At 51.4% G+C, this 25,046-nt stretch overlaps 1 protein-coding gene across 1 annotated transcript in view; it reads right to left on the bottom strand.

The window, feature by feature from the left end:
- Window positions 1–25,046, bottom strand: part of SHANK2 (SH3 and multiple ankyrin repeat domains 2) — a 562,195-nt gene that overhangs the window by 517,910 nt on the left and 19,239 nt on the right. The window contains exon 2 of the mRNA XM_081533759.1: window positions 9,758–9,855. The gene's annotated coding sequence lies outside the window, so the exon portion shown is untranslated. The remainder of the gene's footprint in view (window positions 1–9,757; window positions 9,856–25,046) is intronic.

The raw sequence follows: 25,046 nt of genomic DNA, 5'->3' as shown, positions 1-25,046 counted from the left end.
GATTAAGTTTTCAACTTTGGGTTAATATCCAGGAAGAACACGATCGCTGGAACACAAGGTAAGACTGTGTTTAGTTTTGTAAGAAGCCGTCGAATTGTCTTCTGCAGCAGCCGCACCACTGTGTACCCCCACCAGCAACAGTGAGAGTTCCCGCTGCTTGACATCCTGCTTGGTATCTGACACTAACACTCCAGGCTGGGCCGTTCTCCTAGGAGTGTGGTGGTATTTGGGGCTTATTTTAGCAATTTTTATACGGAAATACAATTCACCATTTAAAGAGGACAGCTCAGTGGTTTTCAGGTGTTTGGTACAAGCATCACCAGCATCTAATTCCAGGCCATTTCTATCACCCAAATGGAGACCCCCAAGCCCATCACATTCACCCCCCACTCCTTCCTCCTCCAAATCCCGCCCCAGCCAATCCTGCCCCTCCCCACCACGAGCCTCACTGTCTCCTTCAGGGCACTTCACATAACTGGAATCACTCTTATGTCTGGCTTCTTTCACTTGGCATAACGTTCTTGAGGTTCTTGCATGTTGTAGCGAGTGTCAGGGCTTCAAGCCTTTTCACGGACGAATGATATTCCCTCGTACGGATGGACCACGTGTGCTTATCCATTTGTCTGTGGATGGCCATCAGTGTTTCTGACACTTTGGATCTACTGGAAGTAATGCTACTGTGAAGAGTCACACGTGTCCATGTCTCCTGGACAGACACATGTGAACATGTGTTCATGCCCCTTGGATATGTGCCCACGCGTGGAACCGCTGGGTCATATGGCAGCTCTGTGTAACTCTTTGAGGACCTGCGGCCTGCCCTCCTCAGTGGGCAACCACTGAGTCACCGGCGTGGCCACAACAATCACTCTCTTTCATCAGCTGCCATTCAGCCTTCAAGCTCTTTACCCCTGTGCTTATCCAGTATCGCCCCCATTTTACCAATAAGGAAACAGAGACATAAAGAGAGAGAACAAGTACCTAAACCAGAGAGCTAAGACGTGGCAGAACCAAGATATGATGCTGGACCCAGAGTCCACGCTCTGAAACACTGCTATGTGGTGAAGAGTGAACACAGCCGGTCAGGATTGTCCAGACCCTTGACGGGACTCCTGGGAGGGCACCTCTGAGCCCTTGAAATGTCCTCCTGAGAAAAGTAACTGTGTTTATATGAGGCTATGAGCCACAACAGGTTATTTATACTAAAAATATGGTTTATGGGGAGGGCCTTGAGCTTGACCGAGGGGCTGGAGACCAAGCTCAGCCTGGTGGTCTGCCGTGCCTCTGTGACCGACCCCCAGTAAAACCCCAGGACTCCCCAATGCTCCCTGGGGAGGATTCCTAATTGGCAGCAGCTCACGTGTGCTGCCGCACAGGGTTCCTGGAAGAGTCAAGTGTCGTTTGCAGGTGTCCTCTGGGACAGGACAGCTGGGAGCTGGCGCCTGGTCCCCCTGGACCCTGGCCCACAAGCCTCTGCATCAGCTGCTTTCACCTGTGTCCTCTCTCTGTAACAAAGTGTGACTACAACAGCTTGGCTGAGTCCTGCAAGTCCTTGTAGAGAATCACTGAGCTTGGGGGTGGTCTGAGGGCCCCTGAACAGCCAGTTCTGTAAGTGACTGTAGTTCTCAGGAGCAGAGCTGCGTGGGAGAGGTGGGGAATCTGATACCTGGATTAATGCACCAGCAGGTAGGTCACTTGCATAAAAGTAAAACAGGTAAACCTAATAAAAGAATCAAATACCACAGAGAGGAAATCTGGAGAAGCCTGCTCCCAGAGTAACCGGAGGACCAGGGCAAGCGGCTTGCAGGCACGTTTCCTGGCTCGAGGTGGCTGCAGGAACAACGCACCCCCCCTGAAGACAGGTAACGGGATCCGACTCGCTTCCCGTCTGCACTGCCCAGAACAGCTGCCAACTCCTGGGTAAGGCGAGCCTGTGTGGGCAGGGACCTGGTCCCCATGGACAAGATTTCAGGTGACGGGCTCCCCACGTGAAGACGAGGACACAGTGCCGCCCGGGACTCCAGACACAGGAGTGCATCACAGACGCACACTGGGCGTCTGTCCCCCGCCAGCCACCGCTGCACTTTCAGGGCAAGCCCCACCCAGGTCTCACGTGGACCCCTCAGCCTCGGCCTGATCAGAGATACAGAAGCAAGCCCAGGGCCGTGCTTCCCGTCACACGAACTAGTTCCCTCCCTGGACGCTGCCACGGATCCAGTCCTGGGCAAGGGATGCAGGATACAGATGCCACAGAAACAACATCTCCTCGGAAAGGGAGCCCCTCCACTGCTGGTGAGGATGCAAAGAGATGCAGCCACTATGGAGAACAGTATGGAGAGTCCTCAAAAAACAGAGTTACCACATATCCCAGCAATTTAGATTCCTCTAAAAATAGAAATATCATATGATCCAGCAATCTCACTCCTGGGCAGATATCCGGAGAAAACTTTCATTCAAAAAGATACATGCATTCCTATGCTCTCAGCAGCCAAGACATGGAAACAACCTAGATGTCCATCAACAGATGAATGAATAAAGATGTGGTACATATATACAGTGGAGTATTACTCGGCGATAAAAAAGGAACAAAATCTGGTCATTTGTAGAGACGTGGATGGACCTAGACTCTCTCATACAGAGTGAAATTAGTCAGAAAGAGAAAAACAGATATCACATATTAATGCATATATGTGGAATCCAGAAAAATGGTACAGATGAACCTAGTTCCAGGGCAGGACTAGAGATACAGATGTAGAAAATGAACTTGTGGACACAGCAGGGATAAGGGACGGTGGGGTGAGTTGGGAGATTAGGACTGACATGTATACGCTACCAGGCGTAAAACAGACAGCTAGTGGGAGGCTGCTGTATGAACACGGAGCTCAGTTCGGTGCTCTGTGATGACCTAGATGGGTGAGAAGGAGGGGTGGGAGGGAGGCCAAAGAAGGAGGGGATACACATATACATGTAGCTGATTCACTTCACTGTACAGCAGAAACTAACACAACACTGCAAACCAATTATATTCCAAAAAAATAAAAGGATGTGCAAAAAAAAAAAATACCCAATGGGCCTGAACTACATTCCAACGTCCTAGTCACTGGATTAAATATTACTTTGAATCCATTTCGTGACTATGGAACAGCTCTGATTAGTGGAACCACTCTCTCTAAAAACATCCAGGGAGAATTAGCGCTGGAAGGTGACTGTGTACCTGCCATTCGGGTGGAAGGAATAAATACAAAAGAGGAACAGGAGCGTAAATATTTAGAGAATGTGGAAACAGCAGCCCTTCCCTCCATCCCCGGCTGTGCTTCTGACAGACAGGTAAATTGCACTCTTTTCCATCCATGGCTACAGGACCAAAGCAAAATTACAGAGACTGGCTCGCTACCTAGGTAAACAGGCGATAACTTGTAATAGAATAAAAATGTCAACAGTAAAAAAGAAAAAAGAAAGAAAAGGGGACAATTTGCATCCATGCAAACACCTTGAATTTTATTTCCAACTGTCCGAGATAGGAAAAACCTCATTCATCTGAAGGGTGATATGCTTGTTTTGGTGAGCTACATTCTCTCTGACTTCTCCCTTGTTCGTTCCAAGGAAAGGTGAAGTCAACCAGTCGGTGACTCCCCGCAGTTATAAAGACACACAGCAGCCGACCCTTCCAGAACTGGACCATAGGCTGGCATCAGCCCCCAGCCCAGCCGGGGGCTGTGAGAGACCCTCTGTTGGGTGCATCCCGGGTCTGTAGAACAGCAGGGAGCTCCAGACACCAGGTTCTCAATCAGTTCCCCCAACACAGCCCCTTGGTGCTGTTTCACAAAAACCATCCCCTTGTAAATGTGTGATTAATGCCCAGCGTCAACAAACACAGAAAATTCCCGATTTGGCTACATCAAGTTTTTTCTTTTGAAACAGATTGTTACTGTTGCTCTGGTGTTTAGTTGCTAAGTCACATCTGACTCTTTCTCCACCCCATGGATTGTAGCCCACCAGGCTCCTCTGTCCATGGGATTTTCCAGGCAAGAATACTAAAGTGAGATACATATACATTTACAGTCACATGAATATCACTTTGCTTGCATTCACTCTCATCTAACTCCTTCCTTACCAGGAAGCTGTCTCTATGAGCCTCAGTAAATCCAGCCCCACCCTGAGACCAGATCCTAACTCATTCCGTCCAGTTACTTCCACTCACTTGGCATGGGCTCAGTGGACGGGAGCAACCCGGCTTCTGCTGAGAGAACCCAGGACACACACAGCCTGCTCTGCTCAGAGAAACCACCCTCCACACCTTGATGCCATGTCCGACTCTGTGTGACCTCAAAGACGGCAGCCCACCAGGCTCCTCTGTCCCTGGGATCCTCCAGGCAAGAACAATGGAGTGGGTTGCCATTTCCTTCTCCAATGCATGAAAGTGAAAAGTGAAAGTGAAATCGCTCAGTCGTGTCCGACTCTTCGTGACCCCACGGACTGTAGCATACCAGGCTTCTCCGCCCACGGGATTCTCCTGGCAAGAATACTGGAGTGGGGTGCCATTGCCTTCTCCCCTAAGCACTGCACGACCCAACATTAAAGCCAAGTTCTCTCAGTGGGGCCTGCAGCAGAATCACTTGGTTAGTAAACTAACAAGGCAGGTTCCTGCTGAACTGGAGGAGGTCTTGGAACCTGAGATTTCAACAAGACGCCCAAGAGTTCTCGTTCCTTGGCTCAGGTTCTAAGTCAAAAGCAAAATAACACAGCCCTTTTCCTAGAACTGAGATGACCCATGTGGGTCAACAAACCCAGGTCTTCCTCATCCTCGATCATTCTCACCCCTGCGGGGAGCATCGGTGAGCTGGCCCCGGTGCTGTGTGCAGGGGCTGTGGTAGACGTGGCCGGCACGCACACGCGGCCCGGGGGAAGGGCTCCGCCTGCCGAGATGACAGCGCCGTCCTTGCCTGAGAGATCTGGGAGGATCTTCATGACAAGCACAATGACCAGCACCGCTTTCCCGAGACCTCACGGCCTCCATCTCGGTCCTCAGAGGAGACCAGCAGCTCCGGGGGAGACTCCGGTCCACCTGGACCCGTGCGGCCTTCTGGACGTCACACTCCAACCCCGGGGCTCTGCGAAGCCTGAGGTCATTCCGGCATCAGCTCTTCAGGTCCCCCTCCCAACTTGGGGGGATGTTTCCCTCCCCACCTGCCTCAGTGGGCGACCACGTCTAAGTGGTTGGAGGAGGTGGGGGGCAGAGGAGCAGAAGGAAACCCAGGGGCTCTGGGCTCGTTCCCACAATGGCCCCGAGACGTCCGAGGGTGCAGCTGCATCCTGTGCAGGCCCTGGGAGCTGGGGGCTGTGACAGGTCACAGAGAGCGTGCAAGGGTGGAGACGGGGAACCCTCCTGGGAGGTGGGGTCTCCTGACAGTCAAGGGCACGGGAAACATGCCCACAGACAGTGTGGAGCCACGTGCTGCCCTGAGGGGTGGGCATGGCCTGGCAGGTTCCCCAACCCCTCGGGCCTCCTTGCTCCCTCTGCCCTGGTGAGACGTGAAGGTCCTGGGGTGGCCAGAGCAGAATGTACCTGCCCAGAAAGACCAAAGGCAGGAGGCGTGTGGACAGGGCTCTGGGTGCCCACTTGACCTCCAGGCCTCGGAAGCGGGTATAAGCGCTGAAAGTGGACGTTCGTGGGGGACACTCTGAATGTGTGAAACACTCGGGGCACTTCTGTGGGAGTCAGCAGTGTGAGGCCAGCATGCAGACCTCAGGCTCAGTCTGGCCGAGAGCGGGGGTGCTCAGGGCCTTCCTAAAGGAAATCAGTCCTGAATATCCACTGGAAGGACTGATGCTGAAGCTGAAACTCCAATACTTTGGCTACCTGATGCAAAGAACTGACTCCTTGGAAAAGACCCTGATGCTGGGAAAGACTGAAGACGGAAGGAGAAGGGGTCGACAGAGGAACTGAACTGAACTCAACTGAACTGAATGCCTCTCCCGTGGTTTACCTGGGGGCACGTCCTGCAGACAGTGCCAGCGTGATGGCAGTCTTGCCCACGCTGGTGCTAAGCCCGCTCCCCAAGATTTCAGCTGGGCCACGGTGACCTGGGGAAAGGGCATCACGTCTTCCTGTGACCAGCTAGCCATCGAGGTAAGCCTGTTCAAACCCCGAGCCCCAGCCACACGCGAGGCCCCATTCCCTTCCTCCTCACTGAATGTGAGCCTGTCCCCCGACCACAGTGACATCGGGATTCACACGGTGTACGACCGTCCAGGGTCTGCTGTGACAAAGGGCCGCAGGCTGGGCGACACAAACGTATCCTCTCGCAGTCCTGGAGGCCGAAAGTCTGGAATCAGGTTCACGGGACGGAAATGCAGGCGTCACAGAGCTGGCTCCCTGCGAAGGCTCTCAGGGAGGGGCCTTCCTGCCTCTTCCAGCCTCCAAGTGTCCCAGCTCACGGCTGCGTCCCCCCATCCCCTGCCTTCACGGGGTCTCCTCTGTTCAGACCTGCCTGTTGTAAGGCCTCCTGTGATGGCACTAAAGGCCTAATGAGAGAATCCCGGGTAATCCGTACATCAGAGGACCCTTAGGGTTCGTGGTGAAGGACAGAGAAGCCTGGTGTCCATGGGGTCGTGAAGAGTCAGACACAACTTAGCAACTAAGCAACAACTTCATGAAAACGGAATCTCTGAATTCGTTCAAGCTAGCGCCTTGAATCATGAGTGAGAATTCACTGACTCACTGGAAAAGACTTTGATACTGGAGAAGACTTTGATGCTGGGAAAGATTGAGGGCAGATAGAGGGGAATGTACGACAGAGGATGAGATGGTTGGATGGCGTGACACTAATTAGCTGTGCATTAATTCCATTACTCTCGGAGAAGGCAATGGCACCCCACTCCAGTACTCTTGCCTGGAAAATCCCATGGGTGGAGGAGCCTGGTAGGCTGCAGACCCATGGGGTCGCTAGGAGTCGGACATGACTGAGCGACTTCACTTTCACTTTTCCCTTTCATGCACTGGAGAAGGAAATGGCAACCCACTCCAGTATTCTTGCTTGGAGAATCCCAGGGACGGCGGAGCGTGGTGGGCTGCCGTCTATGGGGTCGCACAGAGTCGGACACGACTGAAGCTACTTAGCAGTAGCAGCAGTAGCAGCAGCAATTCCATTACTCTACAGTGATGCCACCCGTTATGTAACATCCTGGCTGCTCCCTAAATTACCGCCCAAGGGTCCTTTTCCATGTTTTTCCAAGTAGCAGCTGGAGGGGATCGCTTCCAAAGGCCTGAAACCCAGAATCCCTGAAATCCACACAGCTTTGCTATGTGATGACCGTCTCCACTGCAAGGGGACGCAGTGGCCAGGACGGGGGTCATGGGGCGCCCACGCAGGGGCGTCCGCGATGAAGGGCAGCCTCTAGGATAGGACATCTGGAGGTCGCTGAAGGGCAGGGTCCCTTCGCAGGAGAACTGAGGATGCAGGAAAAACAGCTGAGAGGGAGACGAAGACAAACCTGGGCCTGATGGAGAATTCCGCCTCCATTCCCCCAACCCACTCAGGACGCAGCACGTCCTGGGCTCACGAAGACTGACCCCCGAGAGACGGAAACTGCCCCCCTCCATCCACAGCACAGGACCACCATCCTTCTCCAGCTGAAAGGCCTTGGGAGGCTCCCCTGGGGCTCATCCCTCCGTGAACACCCGGCCCCCCGAGGCCCCCTGTTCTGGAGATGACCGACTCTGCGGGCAAAAGGCGCCCTGGCCGGCAGAGCAAGCTGACAGCGCGTCCACTCCCGGCCTAAAGGGCCACCCGGTCCAGCCGTTCCTCTTCTCTTCCCCCTGGCACGTCAGTGACCACTGGGGTCACAGAGATGGATTCTGAATCCATAGGCCCCGCCACTAGGGGCCAACGGCGCGGAGTTCCCGAAGAAGCGGCTGGAGGCCCAGCCCTGACGCAGGGTTCCCAACCCTGGGCCGGGGACAGGCAAACGCTCAGGTTGACCTGTCAAGGGTCCCTTCTCAGAAAGGAGGCCGAATGAGGCGAGCGGGCCTTGGTACAAACCAGGCTCGGGGAGGTTCGACCTGGTCATGAGCCAACAAGCCCCCCACCCGGCCTGGGGCAGACGGCCCCCCACAAATGGGGAAACAAGCTGCTGGGGGGCTCGGTGCCCTGGCCCCGGCGCCACCGTAATGAACGGTGAGCAAGGCCCAAGTCTGGAGCCCGAGGGTGGGGGCGAGGCCACGCGGTTCAGCCAAGTCCCGGACCCTCCCTCAAGCCTGGACACCTCCTTCTCTGAGCCTGCTCCACCGCTAGAGGAAACGGTGGCCACAGCCTCCGCGAGAGTCACCCACGCTGTGCACCCACCCGTCAGCTTTCTGCTGAGCCACGTGAGTGAGCAGCCATGGGGATCGGCACCAAGGGCTTCCCCACGAGGGAACTGCATCCAGCTTCGAGGACGGACAGAGGACGAGGGGACTGCAGGCTCTGCCTGCTCGGCCAGAACAGCGGGGCTGGTCCTCCCGGAGCCCCGTCACCGCCCGCCTGCCGGGACAGCGCCCACATGCGCCGGGGGGAGGGCAGGAGCAGGGGCCAGAGAAGCACCTCGGGGCACTCGGAGGGACCACGACCCCGTGGGAAGGCTTGCACGAGGACAGGGAGAGGGCTGAACTGGATCTCAGGCAGGACTGGAGGAGGCCCGGGAAGCCAGGCGTAGCAGGTGTCCCCCCACAAGCCGAAGGTGACCGGGGCCAGGGCTGGGGCAGCGGCCCTGACATTCCGCTCCTGCCTGGGGTATTTGTAACCCTAGGACGGTCTTCTCATTCTCACCAGAATCTGGGAAGGTGCAATGGGTCTTAGTGTTTTTAAGCAGAAAGCAGCAATATACAAGCAGACCATAAACAGATACACAGCACGCCCATGTATTAAAACCTCGCTGGGGTGGACAATTTGGAACAAGGGTCTAAAATGTCTCCTTGGATAGGCGATAAGTTTTTTCAAAAGTCTGAAAAATACGTCCAAGCGGGAGCAGACCTCACAGACCTGCCTCTCTGGTCCCCAGGCTGGGCAGCCGGGTGTGACACCAGAAGGGCTCAGGGTGTGCAGAGCCAGGGCCAGGCGGAGCGTCTCGGGACCAGCGAGGCCCGGAGCAGCGGGTCTCACCGCTGGGGACCCAGCCCCTCACCCAAGGACGGCAGTCGGTGCCCCTTCCTCACGAGGTCGGCCGTGGTAAAGCCCAGCGTCCAGGCAACACTCAGAAAATGCCGATTATCAGCACATATTACACATAAACGCCCCCAGAGGGGCCCTCAGTTGATGGTCAACATGCAACCAGCAACGGGCGTCAGACTGCGAGCTCAGAGCACATCTCAGCTCTACCAAACCACAGGCTGTGGGCTTCCCTCTGTGGTCCCCACGCTGGACACAAGCACGCATCTCCTGGTCCAGGAAACAGTGGAGGCAGGGCACCTGTCATACCTCCTCCAGGACTCTACCCTCAGGACTCTACCCACCCTGAGCCGTGGCAACTGAGTCCAGCCAGGACATCTCGGAGCAGAGACAAAGAGGCAGACTGGGGTCTCAGCCACAGTCCCGGTGAGTCCCCCCCAAGGTCACATTAACCGGGCACCAAGGGCAGGCAGGTTCTTCCAGCACCCAGGACAAACCCCCCCAACTCGGACACAGGCGCTGGGGTCCTGGCCACGAGGAACCGCCGTCCTCTGTCCGGGGTGCCAAAGCGGGGAGGCGGTCCACACCACGGCACTGAAGATGTTCTAACTCACCAGAGGCGCTGGCAGGCTGGGTCCCGCAGGAAGGCTTCTCGGAACCGGAACCGACCGCGCTCCGGGTCAAGGCACGGAGACAGGAGACATGTCGAGAGCTGTGAGAGACAACCAGGGCACGGTCAGACCGAGGCTCCACGAGGAGGCAGAGGTCAGAACTACAAGCGCTCTGATGCCTGCGAGCTGAGATCCAGCGGCTGCGTCTCCGCTGCCTGAAAGACGGCATAGACGCACTTTCCCCACGCCTCCGAAGACGTGCAGCAAAAACCCCAGGATGCTGTACAAGAGACACACCTAAGACCCGGAGGGGTGGAGAGAAGGCAGGCCGGTCAGGGACCAGGGACCCAGGGGCTAGCACGGCGGCCGGTTCTCGGAGCTGGGTTTTTGCCTCATACCCCAGATGGGGAGCTAAGAAGCCAGAAGAAACAGCAGTTGCTGTTCTTCAGTCAGTCAGTCGTGTCCGACTCTTTGCGACCCCACGGCCTGCAGCACACCAGGCTCCCCCGTCCTGCACTACCTCCCGGAGCTTGCTCAAGCTCATGTCTATTGAGTCAGTGATGCCATCCAACCATCTCATCCTCTGTTGCCCCCTTCTCCTCCTACCCTCAGTCTTTCCCAGCACCAGGGCCTCTTCCAGAGCGTCAGCTCTTCACATCAGGTGGCCAAAGGACTGGAGCTTCAGCTGAAACATCAGTAGAAGCGGGAAAAAAAAGCTGCCAAGAACGACTACTCTCTCCAGAAAAAAAAAACAAAACAGGAAAATGGCAGCAAAACAGGAAAAACACATTCAGACAATCACTCCTCTACTCCACCCAGATGTCACAGAAGAATCGCGGCCCCCACCCTGAGTCCCAGGAGCAGAGGCAAGGGGGAGCCTGGACTTCCCCTCGCGTGGCTGTCACAGGCACTCAAACCTCCACGGGGAGGGGGGGGCAGATAAACCAAGCTGCGGAGCTGGAACTTTCTTCCCCACCGAGCAGGCACGCATCCTCCTCCAGTTCCACTGTATCAACGCAGACATCACATGGAGCCTGGATTTCCGCACGCACACGGCACCCCGCCCTCATCTCAGTGGACGAGGTCAGAAGAGGGCTAAGAGAGAGTAAGGACCTTCCCCATCGCCAGCAGATGAGGCCACCCCCACCTCGTATCCCTGGAGACCACGAGGGGAGCAGGTCCCTTCCCCCACCAGCAACAACAAGGAGCCTCCCCACTGGGGTATCAGTGGGGGTCAACCGAGGACCCTGGACGTCTGCCTTCAGCTGGCAGTAACGAGGCAGCAAGCCTTCCCTGTGATGTCCGAACAAACGGGCTGAACCAGCAGGCTCAGGGAAACCCACGGTCTCACGACAGAATACGAAACTGTGCACATTTCCACCGAAAATCATTCATCATCCCCTAAACCAGGAAGATCTCAAATGGGTGAAAGACAACCGGTGGACGACAACACTGCGGGGACAGAGGTGTTAGCGCCGAAACTGAGTCTGAAGCAGCAAAAACAAAAACGCTTTGACAAGTTAATTGTGAACACACCGGAAACACGTAAAAACAGAAAACCTCACTGAAAAAAAAGAACGGAAAATCTCAACAAGGAAATACAGATCTTCCTTGACATATGATGGGGTGACATCTGGGCAAACCCATCCTCAGTAGAAATGATCGTTAACTCGAAAATGCACGTAATACACCCAACTATGAACATCACAGCTCAGTCTCACCTCCTTTCAACATACTCAGAACACTTAGCCCAAATGATCTAACACAAAGCCTATTTTATAACGAAGTGTTGACTATCTCACTAAATCTACTGAAAACTGTCCTGAAAATGAAAAACAGAACGGTCGTCCAGGTACAGAGTGCTTGCAGGTTGTTGGCTGCGCACCCCTGTGACCCCGTGACTGGCAGGAGCCGCGGCTCACTGCTCCCGCCCACGACAGAGGATGGTTCCACGTGTCACAGGCCCAGAAAGATCAAAATGCAAGATTCAAAGTAGAGTCTCTACTGAACATGTATCACTTTCACACCATCAGAAAGGCATGCTGCTGTACAACAGAAACTAACATGTTTTAAATCAACTATACTCCAACAGAAGGGCTTCCCTGCTGACTCAGTGGCAAAGAATCTGCCTGCCAAGGCAGGAGACGGAGGTTTGATCCTTGAGTCAGGAAGATCCCCTGGAGAAGGGAATGACAACCGACTCCAGTATTCTTGCCTGGAGAATTTCATAGACAGAGGAGTCTGGCGGGCTACAGTCCAGGGGGTCACGAAGAGTCAGACATGACTGAGCAATTAAATAACAACAATGCTCCAGTAAAATTTTTTTTAAAAAGAAAACAGAGGGGGAAAAAAAAGAATAATTGAAAATCAAAGTCTAAGTTCCCATCTCAGGAAGCTAGTAAAAGGTGAGGAAAATAAATCCAAAGCAAAGGTTTGAAGGCAGGAAGGAAATAATCAAAAGAGTGAAGATAAATAAAAACAAAACTAAAAAAAACAATAGAGAAAAATCAATGGAATGATGAGCTGGCTCTTTGTAAAAGTCAATAAAATTGACAAAACTAACCAAAAAAGACAGAAAAGGCACAAATTACCAATTCCAGGAATGTAACAGAGGATATTATTATAGACTCTTCAGGCACTGAAAGGATAAACAGCTCCACACACTTAAATTAGACAATATAAATGAAAGAAACCAATTCTTCAAGAAATGCAAACAGTTACAACTCATTCTGTATGAAATAGGTAATCTGAGAAGCCCTACAGCTATTAAGAAGATTGAGTTCCTCATTATAAAACACACGTTTCTGTAAGAAAGAGGAAATCGCCACACCCAAATAGTTTCACCAGAGAATTCCATGAAATATTCAGAGAATTAGTATCAATTCTATACAATATCTGGAGTAGGAAATGGCAACCCATTCCAGTATGATTGCTGGAAAACTCAGTGGACAGAAGAGCCTGGTGGGCTGCAGTCCACGGGGCTGCAAAGAGTCAGACAGGACTGAATAACTGAGTACACACTATACAGTATCTTCCAGAAAATAGGATCCAACCTATTTTATGGAACCAATATGATACTGATACTAAAACCATACAAAGAGAAAATCACAGGCCCATATCCCTCAAATAGAGATGGAAAAAAATCCTTAACAAAATATTAACAAATAAGAGTTAAGCAATTACCTATAAGAGAAGAATTACACATCAAGACAAGTAACGTTTATGTCTGGAATGCTAGGCTGGTTCAATATTTCTTTTAAAAAATTAATTTATGTGATACGCTATACCAATAGGTTAAAGAAGGAAAATCACACAGTCAAGGCAATCGATGCAGAAAAAGCATTTGACAAAATTCAACATCTGTGACAAATTCTACCACCCCCAAAAAAAAAGGAAGAAGGGAAATTCTTCAACCTGATCAAGAGCATCTGCAAAACTTCATGTAATCAGCTAACATTATTCCAAATAGGAAAAGACGAAACGCTTTCCTTCTGTGACCAGGAACAAGGATGTCTGCTCTAATCATTTTCACTCAACATAGCAGTAGATGTTCCAGAAAAGAGAAAAGGCAAGAAAAGAAGATATAAAGCATACAGATCAGGACAGTGAAAGCGTTAGTCACTCAGTCATGCCCGACTCTTTGCAACACCGTAGCCCGCCAGGCTCCTCTGTCCATGGGATTCTCCAGGCAAGAACACTGGAGTGGGTGGCCGTTTCCTACTCCAGGGGATCTTCTCGACCCAGGAATCAAACTCGGGTCTCCCGCGATGCAGGTGGATTCTTTACTGTCTGAGCCACCAGAGAAGCCCCCTGATCAGGAAAACAGAAATAAAACTGCCCCCATTTGCAGATGACAAGACTGTAGAAAATCCCAAGCAATCTCCAAGACAACACTTCCTACAAATAATAAATGAGTTGAACAAGGTCACAAAATACAGGATCAACATATAAAAGTCAACCGTATCCCCTATACTAGCAATGAACATGTAGACAACCAAATGTATAATCCAATACCATTTATAACTTCTCAAAAAAACTTAGGTGTGAATGTAACAAAACTTGTATGCTGAAGTCTACAGAAATCAGTGAAAAATAAAAGAACATCTATGGGCTTAGACTTCCCCAGTGGTTCAGACAGTAAGTGCAAGTCGCTCAGTCGTGTCCGACTCTTTGTGACCCCAGGGACTATACCGTCCATGGAATTCTTCAGGCCAGAATACTGGAGTGGGTAGACAATCCTTTCTCCAGAGGATCTTCCCAACCCAGGGATCGAACCCAGGTCTCCCGCACTGCAGGCAGATTCTTTACCAGCTGAGCCACCAGGGAAGCCCTCAGACAGTAAAGAATCTGCCTACAGCGCAGGAGACCAAGGTTCGATCCCTGGGTCGGGAAGCTCTCCTGGAGAAGGGAATGGCAACCCACTGCAGTATTCTTGCCTGGAGAATCCCATGGACAGAGGAGCCTGTAGGGCTACAGTCCACGAGGTCACAAAGAGTTGGACACGACTGACTGACTAACACTTTCACTTTCACTTTTCAAGAAGTGGAGAGGCAAGTCCTGTTCATAGGTTGGAAAATCCAACGCAGTCATGACATCGACTTTCCCCAAATTGAAAACACTTGGGTGAAACCCAATCCCAGCAAGGTTTTTTTTTTTTTTGTAGATATAGACTATATTATTCTGAAATTTATATGGGAAAGCAAAGGACCTAGAATTACTAAAACAAATTTGAAAAAGAATAAAGTGAGAGTCATCAGTTCACCCAATTTCAAGACTTACAGCTCGAGTAATCAAGGCTGTGGAGTCCTGGAGGACAGGCAGGGGCCCAGATCAACAGAGGGCCCAGAAATAGACCCGCACAAATACACGCAACTGATTTTCAACAAAGAGATAAAAGCAACTCAACAGAGGAAGGACGGCCCCCTCCAACAAAGGGTGCTGAAGCAACTGGCCGCTGACAGGCAAAATGACAGCCATTAACCCGAGCCTTAAGGGCTGGAGTCGGAGAAGGAAATGACAACCCACTCCAGGATTCTTGCCTGGAGAACCCAATGGACAGAGGAGCCTGACGGGCTGCAGTCCACAGGGTCACAAGAGATGGACACGACTTAGCAACTAAACCACCACCACCAACCCGAGCCTTACATGACGGCCCAGCAATCCCACTCCTGGGCATATACACAGACGAAACTTATTCAGAAAGATACGCAAGTTCACAGGAGCGCTGTTCACAGTAGGCAAGTCCATCAGTAGAGGAATGGATAAAGAAGATGTGCTACATACACACAACGGAATATTCAGTTCAGCTCAGTTCAGTCGCTGAGTCGTGTCCGACTCTTTGCGACCCCATGGACTGCAACACGCCAGGCCTCTCTGTCCATCACCAACTCCCGGAGTCCACCGAAACCCATGTCCATCGAGTCGGTGATGCCATCCAACCATCTCATCCTCTGTCGTGCCCTTCTCCTCCTGCCCTCAATCCTACCCAGCATTAGGGTCTTTTCCAATGAGTCAACCCTTCGCATGAGGTGCCCAAAGTATTGGAGTTTCAGCTTCAACATCAGACCTTCCAATGAACACCCAGGATTGATCTCTTTTAGGATGGATTGATTGGCTCTCCCTGCAGTCCAAGGGACTCTCAAGAGCCTTCTCCAACACCACAGTTCAAAAGCATCAATTCTTCGGCGCTCAGCCTTCTTCACCGTCCAACTCTCACATCCATACATGACCACTGGAAAAACCATAGCCTTGACTAGACGGACTTTTGTTGGCAAAGTAATGTCTCTGCTTTTAAATATGCTATGTAGGTTGGCCATAACGTTCCTTCCAAAGAGTAAGCGTCTTTTAATTTCATGGCTGCAATCACCATCAGCAGTGATTTTGGAATATTACTCAGCCATAAAAAAGAGTGAAATAATGCCATTTGTAGCAACACGGATGCACCTAGAGATCGTCACACCGAGTGAAACAGCTCAGACGCAGAAAGACAAATATCATATGGCAACACTTACACGTGGAATCTACAAGAATGACACAAAGGAACTTATCTACAAAACAGAAAGACTCACAGACATAGAAAACACACTATGGTTACCAAAGGGGGAAGGGGTGGGGGAAAAGATAAATTAGGAGTTCAGGATTAATAGATACACTGGTTTAGTCACTAAGTTGTGTCCAACTCTTGCAACCCCAAGGACTGGAGCCTGCCAGGCTCCTCTGTCCCTGGGCTTCTCCAGGCAAGAACACTGGAGTGCACTGCCATGCCCTTCTCCAGGGGAGATGGACACACTACTATATAGTAAAATAGATGAACAACAGAAGCATACTGCATAGCAGAGAGCTGTATTCAATATTTTTAATAACCTATAACAGAAAAGAACCTGAACAAGAGTAGATATATATCCATCTATGTATAACTGAGGGCTTCCCTGATGGCTCAGTGGTAAAGACTCTGCCTGCCAACGCAGGAGACACAGGTTTGATCCCTGAGTCGGGAAGATCCCCTGGAGAAGGAAATGGCAACACACATTCCAGTAGTCTTGCCTGGGTAATCTCATGGACAGAGAAGCCTGGCTCCGGACCCCAGGCTTCAGTCCATGGGGTCGCAAAAGAGGTGGACACGACTTAGCGTCTGAACAACAATAATGCATAACTGAGTTCCTGTGCTGGACACCTGAAACTAACACAACATTGTTAATCAACAATACTTCAACTAAAAAAAAAAAAAAAATCAATTCAAAACAGATCGTGGGGGACTTCGTGGTGGTGCAATGGTTCAGACTCCGAGCTCCCAAGGCAGGGGCGTCAGTTCAGTCCCTGGTTGGGGAATAAGATCTCACATGCTGTATGGTGGGGTGTAAAAAACTAAAAATAAGTAAACAATAAATTTAAAATTTTATTTAATGAAATTTTTACATTTTTTAAAAAAGAATGAATCATGAACTTAGATATAAAATGCAAAATAATAAAACTGGAAAAGAAATTCTCACAGGAGACAATCTTCAGGCTCTAGGGTTAGGAATGCCAAAAGGATGCCAAAAGCACGAGCCACACCCAGAAAAACTGATAAATCAGACCTCATCAAAATCAAAACCTTTCGTTCTGTGAAAAAGAGGGTACAAATACAAACCACAGGCTGGGAGAAAATGTCTGCAAAGCACACGTTCAACAGAGGACCAGTGTCCAGAGTATAAAGAGCTCTCAAGACTTAACAGGATAAAAACAACAGACCATTCAGTTAAGACAGGGACAAAAGACACGCAGAGACGTTTTACAAAGGAGGGCAGCCAGATGGCAAAGGGGCATATGAGAAGATGCTCAACCATCATCGTCCACTAAAACAAGGCAAACTAAAACCTCAGTGAGACGCCCCTACACCAGCCCAGCCAGTGTAAGACACAGCAACGCCAGACGCTGGTGAGAAGCTGGCGAGCTCTCACATCGCTGATGGGAGTACCAAAGGAAACAGCACGGCAGGAAAACAGGGCAGCGCTTTCTTAAAAATCTAAACATGCAGCTACTGTGCGACCCAGAGAGGGCACTCGTGGGCATTTATCCCAGAGAAATGAAGACTAACGTTCACACAAAACCCACAGCATTAATGCTTGAAAAGTGGAAGTGAAAGTGTCAGCCGCTCAGTCATGTCCGACTCTTCATGACCCCATGGACTCTAGCCTGCCAGGCTCCTCTGGCCACGGGGTTCTCCAGGCAAGAACACTGGAGGGTAGCCACCTCCTACTCCAGGAGACCACCAGGGAAGTCCCTCTACCGAGTTTTGATGACAGAGAAGCCAACTCCAGAGAGCTGTTTACTGTATAATTCCATTCTGTATAATTACTGAAATGAAATTATAGAGATGGAAGACCGATTAGTGGTTGCCAGGGGCCAAAAAGCAGGTGAGGTGGGAGGGAGTCGGTGAGGCTATACAAGCGCAGCATGAGAGATCCTGTGCTGATGGCGATACTTGTATCCTGACCGTGACACTGTCAGCGTCCTACTAAATGTCGACATTTAGTTCTGCAGGATACGACTTGTGGGGCAAACTGGGTAGAGGGTACAGAGGACGGCTCTGTATTATTTCTTACAACTGCAATTATTTTTTTTAAATACAGAGGTTCTTTTTATTTTATAAAGTACATTGTGGAAAACAAAACAAATGAAATTACACAGAGCTGACATGTGACCGAAGATATATGATTCTATTTCAAGGCATATACCTACAATTGATAAGAACATATGTCTAGGATTTCCCTGGTGGTCCAATGGTTAAGGATCCACCTGCCAATACAGGTGACGCGGGTTTGAGCCCTGGTCTGGGAAGAGTCCACGTGCCCCCGAGCAGCAAATAAGCTCATATGCTACGGAGCCCGTGCTCGACAACGAGATAACCCGCCGCAGTGAGAGCCCAATCGCAGCCACCAAGAGCAGCCCTGCTCGCCGCAACCAGAGAAACGCCCTCGTAGCAGTGAAGACCCAGTGCAACCCAAAGTGAATTTAAAAAAATTTTAAGCTTAAAAAAAGGAACATATGACCACCACAAGACTTGAACTCTAATCTTCGTAGCAGCTCTCTTCCTCGCAGCCAAAAAGTGGAAGTAATCTGTATGTCCACCAACCCGTGAGTACATAAATAAAATGTGGTGCAGCCGTGCAAGGGAGCCGTATTCAGTCCCAACGCAGTCCCCACGCACTGACAGACCACACACCTGGGTGAACCCTGAAAAGTGGAGGAAGTCCATCACAAAGGCTCCATTTACATGAAATGCTCCGAGCAGGCACATCCAGGGAGACAGAAAGCAGACCGGAGGGGATGGGAGTCAGGGGCAAACTGTTAACAGGTACAGGGTTTGTTTCAAGGGGGACAAAAATGTCCAAGCATCACTTGTGGTAATGGCTGAGCGATCCAGGGATCTAGTAAAACTGCAGTGCATTCCACCCTTCGTGTGGACTGCATGGTATGCAAACTACATCTCAAATTGTTGGGGGAAAAAAAGCGAGCAGCGACTGGGCTCTAGGAAATTTTAAAAGCACCCACTTTACAGTGATCCTCCCTGTCCTCGCTGGAGAATAACTAAATTATTGAACTGTTTTAAAATGTTAGCCTTCAGCATTCTGCAGCTATTTTTAGAAGTGCTCATCATTCCTGGGGAGATGGAAATCGTAATTGTGAAGCGTCCTGAAACAGCTCTGGAATCCCAAGGACTCACCCCGGGCACAGAGTGGCCCGGTGTCCTGGGCTGGGATTCAGGAGGCAGCAGCCTGTGGCCCAGATGGACCCGGCCGCTCCATCCCCGGGGACCCCCTCCACACAAACAGAGTTCCTGGAATCCAGCTGCCTCGTCTGCAGCTCTACCCTGCAGCCATCCCTGACCGTGTTCCAGCTAATTCTGTGGGATGGGAATGCATGAGGATCACCCTGGAGCCCTGGGGATTAATAGAGCAGGCACAGAAGGCTTCCCCCGAGGGCCCCCATCAGAGGAAATGTCACCACCTCTCTCCGATCCAGAAAGGCAGCGGGAATGGCCCCATAACGGCAGGTCCTCTCGAGAGGGCGGAACCTGGTTCTGCCAAAGGTGAGAAGAGGCTGTTTCATCAAAAACTAAAGTAAAGGAATGGACTCAGCAATACCGCTTCTAGGCACATACTCAAGAAACCAAAACTGAAAAAGACACCTGTATGGATGGATGTGAGAGCTGGACCAAAAAGAAAGCTGAGCGCCAAAGAATTGATGCTTCTGACCTGCGGTGTTGGAGAGGACTCTCAAGAGTCCCTTGGACTGCAAGGAGATCCAACCATTCCATCCTAAAGGAAATCAGTCCTGAATATTCACTGGAAGGACTGATGCTGAAGCTCCAAAACTCTGGCCACCTGATGTGAAGAACTGACTCACTGGAAAATACCCTGATGCTGGGAAAGATTGAAGACAGGAGGAAAAGGGGATGACAGAGGATGAGATGGTTGGATGGTATCACCAACTCAATGGACATGAGTTTGAGCAACCTCTGGGAGCTGGTGATGAACAGGGAAGCCTGGTGTGCTACAGTCCATGGGGTTGCAAAAAGTCGGACACGACCAAGCGACTGCACTGAACTGAACCCCAATGTTGATTGCAGTAGTATTTATAATAGCCAAGACACGGAAGCAACCTAGATGTCCACTGACAGATGAATGGATAAAGAAGCTGTGGTACATATACACAATGGAATACTACTCAGCCATAAAAAGGAACGCACTTGAGCGGATGAACCTAGAGCCTGTTACACAGAGTAAAGTCAGAAAGAGAAAACAAGTATCGTTTATTAGCGCATACATATGGAATCTAGGAGGATGGTACTGACGAATCTGTGCACAGAGCAGCAATGGGGATGCAGACATAAGAGAACAAATTTGTGGACAAGGGTGGGGGAGAAGGAAAGGGTGAGATGAGCAGAGAGAGCAGCATGGATGCACATACACCAACATGTGTAAACAGACAGCCAGCGGGAATTCGCTGTACGACTCAGGGAACTCCATCTGGGGCTCTGTAATAACCTAGACGGGTGGGAATGGGTGGGAGGTGGGAGGGAGATTCAGGAGGGAGGGGACAAATGTAAACCTATGGTTAATCCATGTTGATGTATGACAGAAATCAAACCAATCATCAATCAAAAATAAATAAATAAATATTTACAAAAAACCAACTAGTCCAGGAATGCATGCTCCTCGCAGCATCATTCACAACAGTCAAAAAGTGGAACCAGCCCACGGTCCACTCACTAACAGAAGAAGCGGCTGGCAGATGGTGGTGCTCAGTCGTGTCCGACTCCGTGACCCCAGGGACTGCAGCCGACCAGGCTCTTCTGCTGATGGGATTCTCCAGGCAAGAACACTGGAGTGGGCTGCCATTTCCTCCTCCAGGGGATCTTCCTGACCGAGGGATTGAACTCAAGTCTCCTGCGTCTCCTGCACCGGCAGGCAGGTTCTTTACCCCTGAGCCACCCGGGAAGCCCCAACAGAAGAACAGGGGAAACGTGCTCCATCCACACAAGGGAAGAGAATCCAGCCGCTACAAGGGACGACACCCTGACGCGGCCACCACGTGGGCGAACGCTGGAAACATTCTAATCAGTGAGAGAAGCCAGACACAAACACCCTTCCACGTCGTACCAGCCGCTTACATGCAACCTCCAGAGCAGGTCAATTCACAAAGACAGAAGAAAGCAGACGGGTGGCTGCTGGGAGCTGCAAGGATGGGACTGTTCGTGGGTAAGGAGAGGCCTTTTGGGGTGACAGAGCTAGAACTTTTTGTACTGAATGCCACTGAACTGTACAGTTTTAAATGGTTGGTTTTATGTGTGTCTCACCTCAATAATAAAAAAGAACCTCATTCACAAAAGCTCACGAGGATTCAGAATCCACTTTATGCAGAAAGGGAGGCGAGAAAATCTGAAAACAAGGCAAAATGCCAACCTTCTCAGGGATGAGGAGGAAAAGGGGAAAAACATCTCTTCTCATCAGCTTCTGTCACAGCACCTTTCTGAGGCTGACCTTCCCGTGACCCTCCAGGAGTGCCAGAGTGTGGACACTGCGTCGCCACTGTACCATCTGGTTCATGGCTTAAAAGTCTGGGGAGGCAAGAACATGACTTCATCTGGTCTACCCATTCTCCCAATGAAAAAACTGAGGCCAGGGTCCCCGAGCTGCTGAGCAGCCCCGTCAGGACCAGAGCTCCCGTTCCTGCCTTTCTGCCATGGCCCCTCCGTTCCCTCTGGAAAATCGCTCATCACAAAAGAAGACCCTGTGGGTCCCTGACCTCCGGAGAACGCTCTTAACGCTGCTTCTGCTCTGGCTCCATGACAGAGAGGGCAAAAGTGCAGGTGGAAATGAGCTTCTTAACAGCTACCGCATAAGATCACCCAGGAATGAAGTTAAAATATTAATTACGCCTGCCAGCCGAACCACAGAGCCCGTGACCCCTGAAAGCATGAAACCCCACCTGGGCCCTCGGCTCGTGAGTGTGATGATGACCACCAGCTGGGGGACTAGACGCAGACGGGGCTGCACCACAACCACCCAGGGCGCAAGCCTCCCAGTGACCCTGGACTTGGCCATTCTACTGGCTTCAGCCAAACGGGCCAGAGCAAAGGGACACATGGGCGCTTGCTCCCTCTTGCTGTTCTCAGGGACCCTGAGACCGCCCAGTGACCAAGCCAGATTGGCCTGCAGAGTGGGGCGGTAAGAGATGGATGATGCAGTTACTGCCCACCCCAGAGACAAGAGTGAGGCTTGCTCACCAGCTGACCACAGCTGAACTCAGTGACCACAAGAACCACCCATCCTCCTCCTGCTCAAATGGTGAGATAAATAAACCAGGGGCTGGCAAATTGCTGCCCGTGGCCCACGGCTTGTTTCTCTAAATAAAGTTTTATTGGGGCACAGCCACGACCATTCATTTACATAATGCCTGTGACTGCTATTGCTTTGTAGAGAGACTTCACAGCATAAAGCCAAAAATATTTACTCTCTGGCCCTGAAATAAGCAGTTGTCACTTCACCCTAAGTCCTGCAGGGTTTTGCTATGCAGGGTGGTAGCTGGCAGACCGCCATCTAATTGTTACTGGTGTGGGGCGGTGTGACCAGCCCCATACGGTGGAAGAGCAGGCGACGATCACACAGGTGGTTCACGCAGGCAGCGGCCACACAGCAGAACGGAACTGTGGCTTGTCCAACACCAAAGGCCCTAGCCCGTCACAGTGCAGGCTTTCCAGAAAGGGCTCCGAACCGGATGACTAACCTTCTATCCCACCCCCACCTTCCAGGCCCTCCCCTCCCTCTTAAATAGACGACAGCAGGATTGGGTTTCAAATGAACAAAAGCACCTCCACATCAGGAAAACCATCTGAGAGCCAAGAAGACCCACTTGGAACAGCTCCCACCTCTGCCTGGAGATCCTGGAGGCTGGGGGGGGGGGTGTCAGCCCCGCTGGGAGCCTCCCAGGGGACCTCCCCAATGTGCCAGGGAGCAGAGGAGCTCGGGTGGGTCCCCAAGGCTTTCGAGGACCCCTGCAGGGGCAACTGGTATCCAGAGAGGTTGCTGGGTCCCTGCCCCACCCCGTCACCCTGAGCCCCCCATAAACCTCGTGCACTCACAGCTCAGACCAGAGGCTCTGCAGACACCAGACGGGGCAGGAATTCGCGACGGGGCCTGGACAGGAGGTCCCAGCAGGAGAGGGGAAGGGAGTTTACTGACTCCAACCCGCACGTGGCCCGGGTCCAATCAGAACAGCTCGAGCGCAGACAGGTGTTGCCAATGACAGTGATGTGAGCGGCTCATGGCACACGCAGGCGGGTCATGGTGAGACGGGCTGGGACCTCGGTGCCCGCACCTGGACGCACCTCTGCTAGAGCAAAGAAACCATCAGGAACTAAAAATAACACTGCATGGGCTGTTGGGGCAAATCCTGCACAAAAGATACAAAGAGACCAAAAAACCCACCTGCCACTTCTGAAGAGCAGGGAGCAAAGGCAGGGTACCGCGCATGCCCCCTGCACTCAACACTACCTAATGGGCAGGCAGACCACCTAAGGCACCCATCTGACACCTGGACACACCCCTACCCTCACCTCATATAAGGAACTAGCTCCTTCCCCCTCGTGGAAGGGGCAAAGGAACCTGCTGGTTGTTCTTGCTCCCCCCCCCGGCTGCAGAAGGGGCCCCAATAAAGATTTGCCTGGATTTCCTGTCTGGCCTCTGATCAATTTCTATTGATTAAGGAGGCCAAGAACCCTGGTCAGTAACAACAGTCTCAACTTTATGTAAAGTGAAGTTGCTCAGTCGTGTCCGACTCTCAGCGACCCCATGGACTATAGCCTATCAGGCTCCTCCATCCATGGGATTTTCCAGGCACGAGTACTGGAGTGGGGTACCACTGCCTTCTCCGATTTATATTCATAGTGCCCACTATACAACTTTATGTAGATGATTTCATTTAATGGTCAATGTCACCAGAGATATGTCATCACCCCATTTTCAGGAAGAGGAAACTGAGGCCCAGAGAGGTCAGCTGCCTGGCCCAAGGTCACAGAGCAGTCATGTGTCCGAGCACAGGCACCACCTGTTTGGAGGACACTAGAGCATGCACGCGGGGCCGGTCAGATACTCTCCAAAGCTGCTAAGATTCAGGAGCAAGAACAGAGACGTGAAATCACTGTAGCCCTGCTCCATCCTGGGGCCACGATAATCCCCGTGTGGATAAAATGCTCCAGGCTGGACACCCCCAACCACAGCCTTGGAGGAGGATGCTCTGGATCACTGCACACACTCATCCCCGCCAGGACAAAGGCACCGTCCAGGGTCTAGAGGACGTTAGAGTCAGAAGGACGTTTGAGACGCTGAACCTGCCTTCATCCTCATCCCTCCTCCCAGAGGTCGGGGGACGGGGCTATCCAAACACAGAGTCACTGGGCAGATTTCATAGTGAGCGGTCAGCAGAGACATCAGGATGGACAGACACTTGGGGAGAGAAGCGGGACAAAACCCTCACATCCCTCCAGCTCTGAGGCTGGCCTGGTCAAAGCACCAAGGCACCTGCCGGGCTCAAAACCCCAGTCACTGCACCTCTCTGGGCCTCAGTTTCCCCTTCTGTAAAATGGGCATAAAAATACTTCCTTCACCCCCAGGGTGGATTGTGAAGATGCCACGAGATCACAGGCATGGAAGTGCCTGGAACAGGCAGGCAACAACATGTATTCTGACAAAAGCTGGCAATAAAATGCAAATAACAATAATCAAGCTACCCACAAAGATATGCGTAACTGTATTTTTTTATTATTTTATCTTATTCTATTTTATGTGATGGCATTGTTTACTTCATGGCCTATTTCAGTTCAGTTCAGTTCAGTTCAGTCACTCAGTCATGTCCAACTCTTTGTGACCCCATGGACTACAGCATGCCAGGCCTCTCTGTCCATCACCAACTCCCAGAGTTTACTCAAACTCATCTCCATTGAGTCAGTGATGCCATCCAACCATCTCATCCTCTGTCATCCCCTCCTCCTCCTGCCTTGAATCTTTCCAGCATCAAGGTCTTTTCAAATGAGTCAGTTCTTTGCATCAGGTGGCCAAAGTATTGGAGTTTCAGCTTCAACATCAGTCCTTCCAATGAACACCCAGGACTGATCTCCTTTAGGATGAACTCCTTGAATCTCCCTGCAGTCCAAGGGACTCTCAAGAGTCTTCTCCAACACCACAGTTCAAAAGCATCAATTCTTTGGCGCTCAGCTTTCTTTATAGTCCAACTCTCACATCCATACATG

The sequence above is a fragment of the Giraffa tippelskirchi genome, chromosome 10, assembly GCF_054371585.1.
Source record: "Giraffa tippelskirchi isolate mGirTip1 chromosome 10, T2T-mGirTip1v1.2.pri, whole genome shotgun sequence".
NCBI classification, from domain to species: Eukaryota; Metazoa; Chordata; class Mammalia; order Artiodactyla; family Giraffidae; genus Giraffa; species Giraffa tippelskirchi.
Note: the sequence above shows the minus strand (reverse complement) of the source record. Positions and strands in the feature narration are given on the sequence as shown.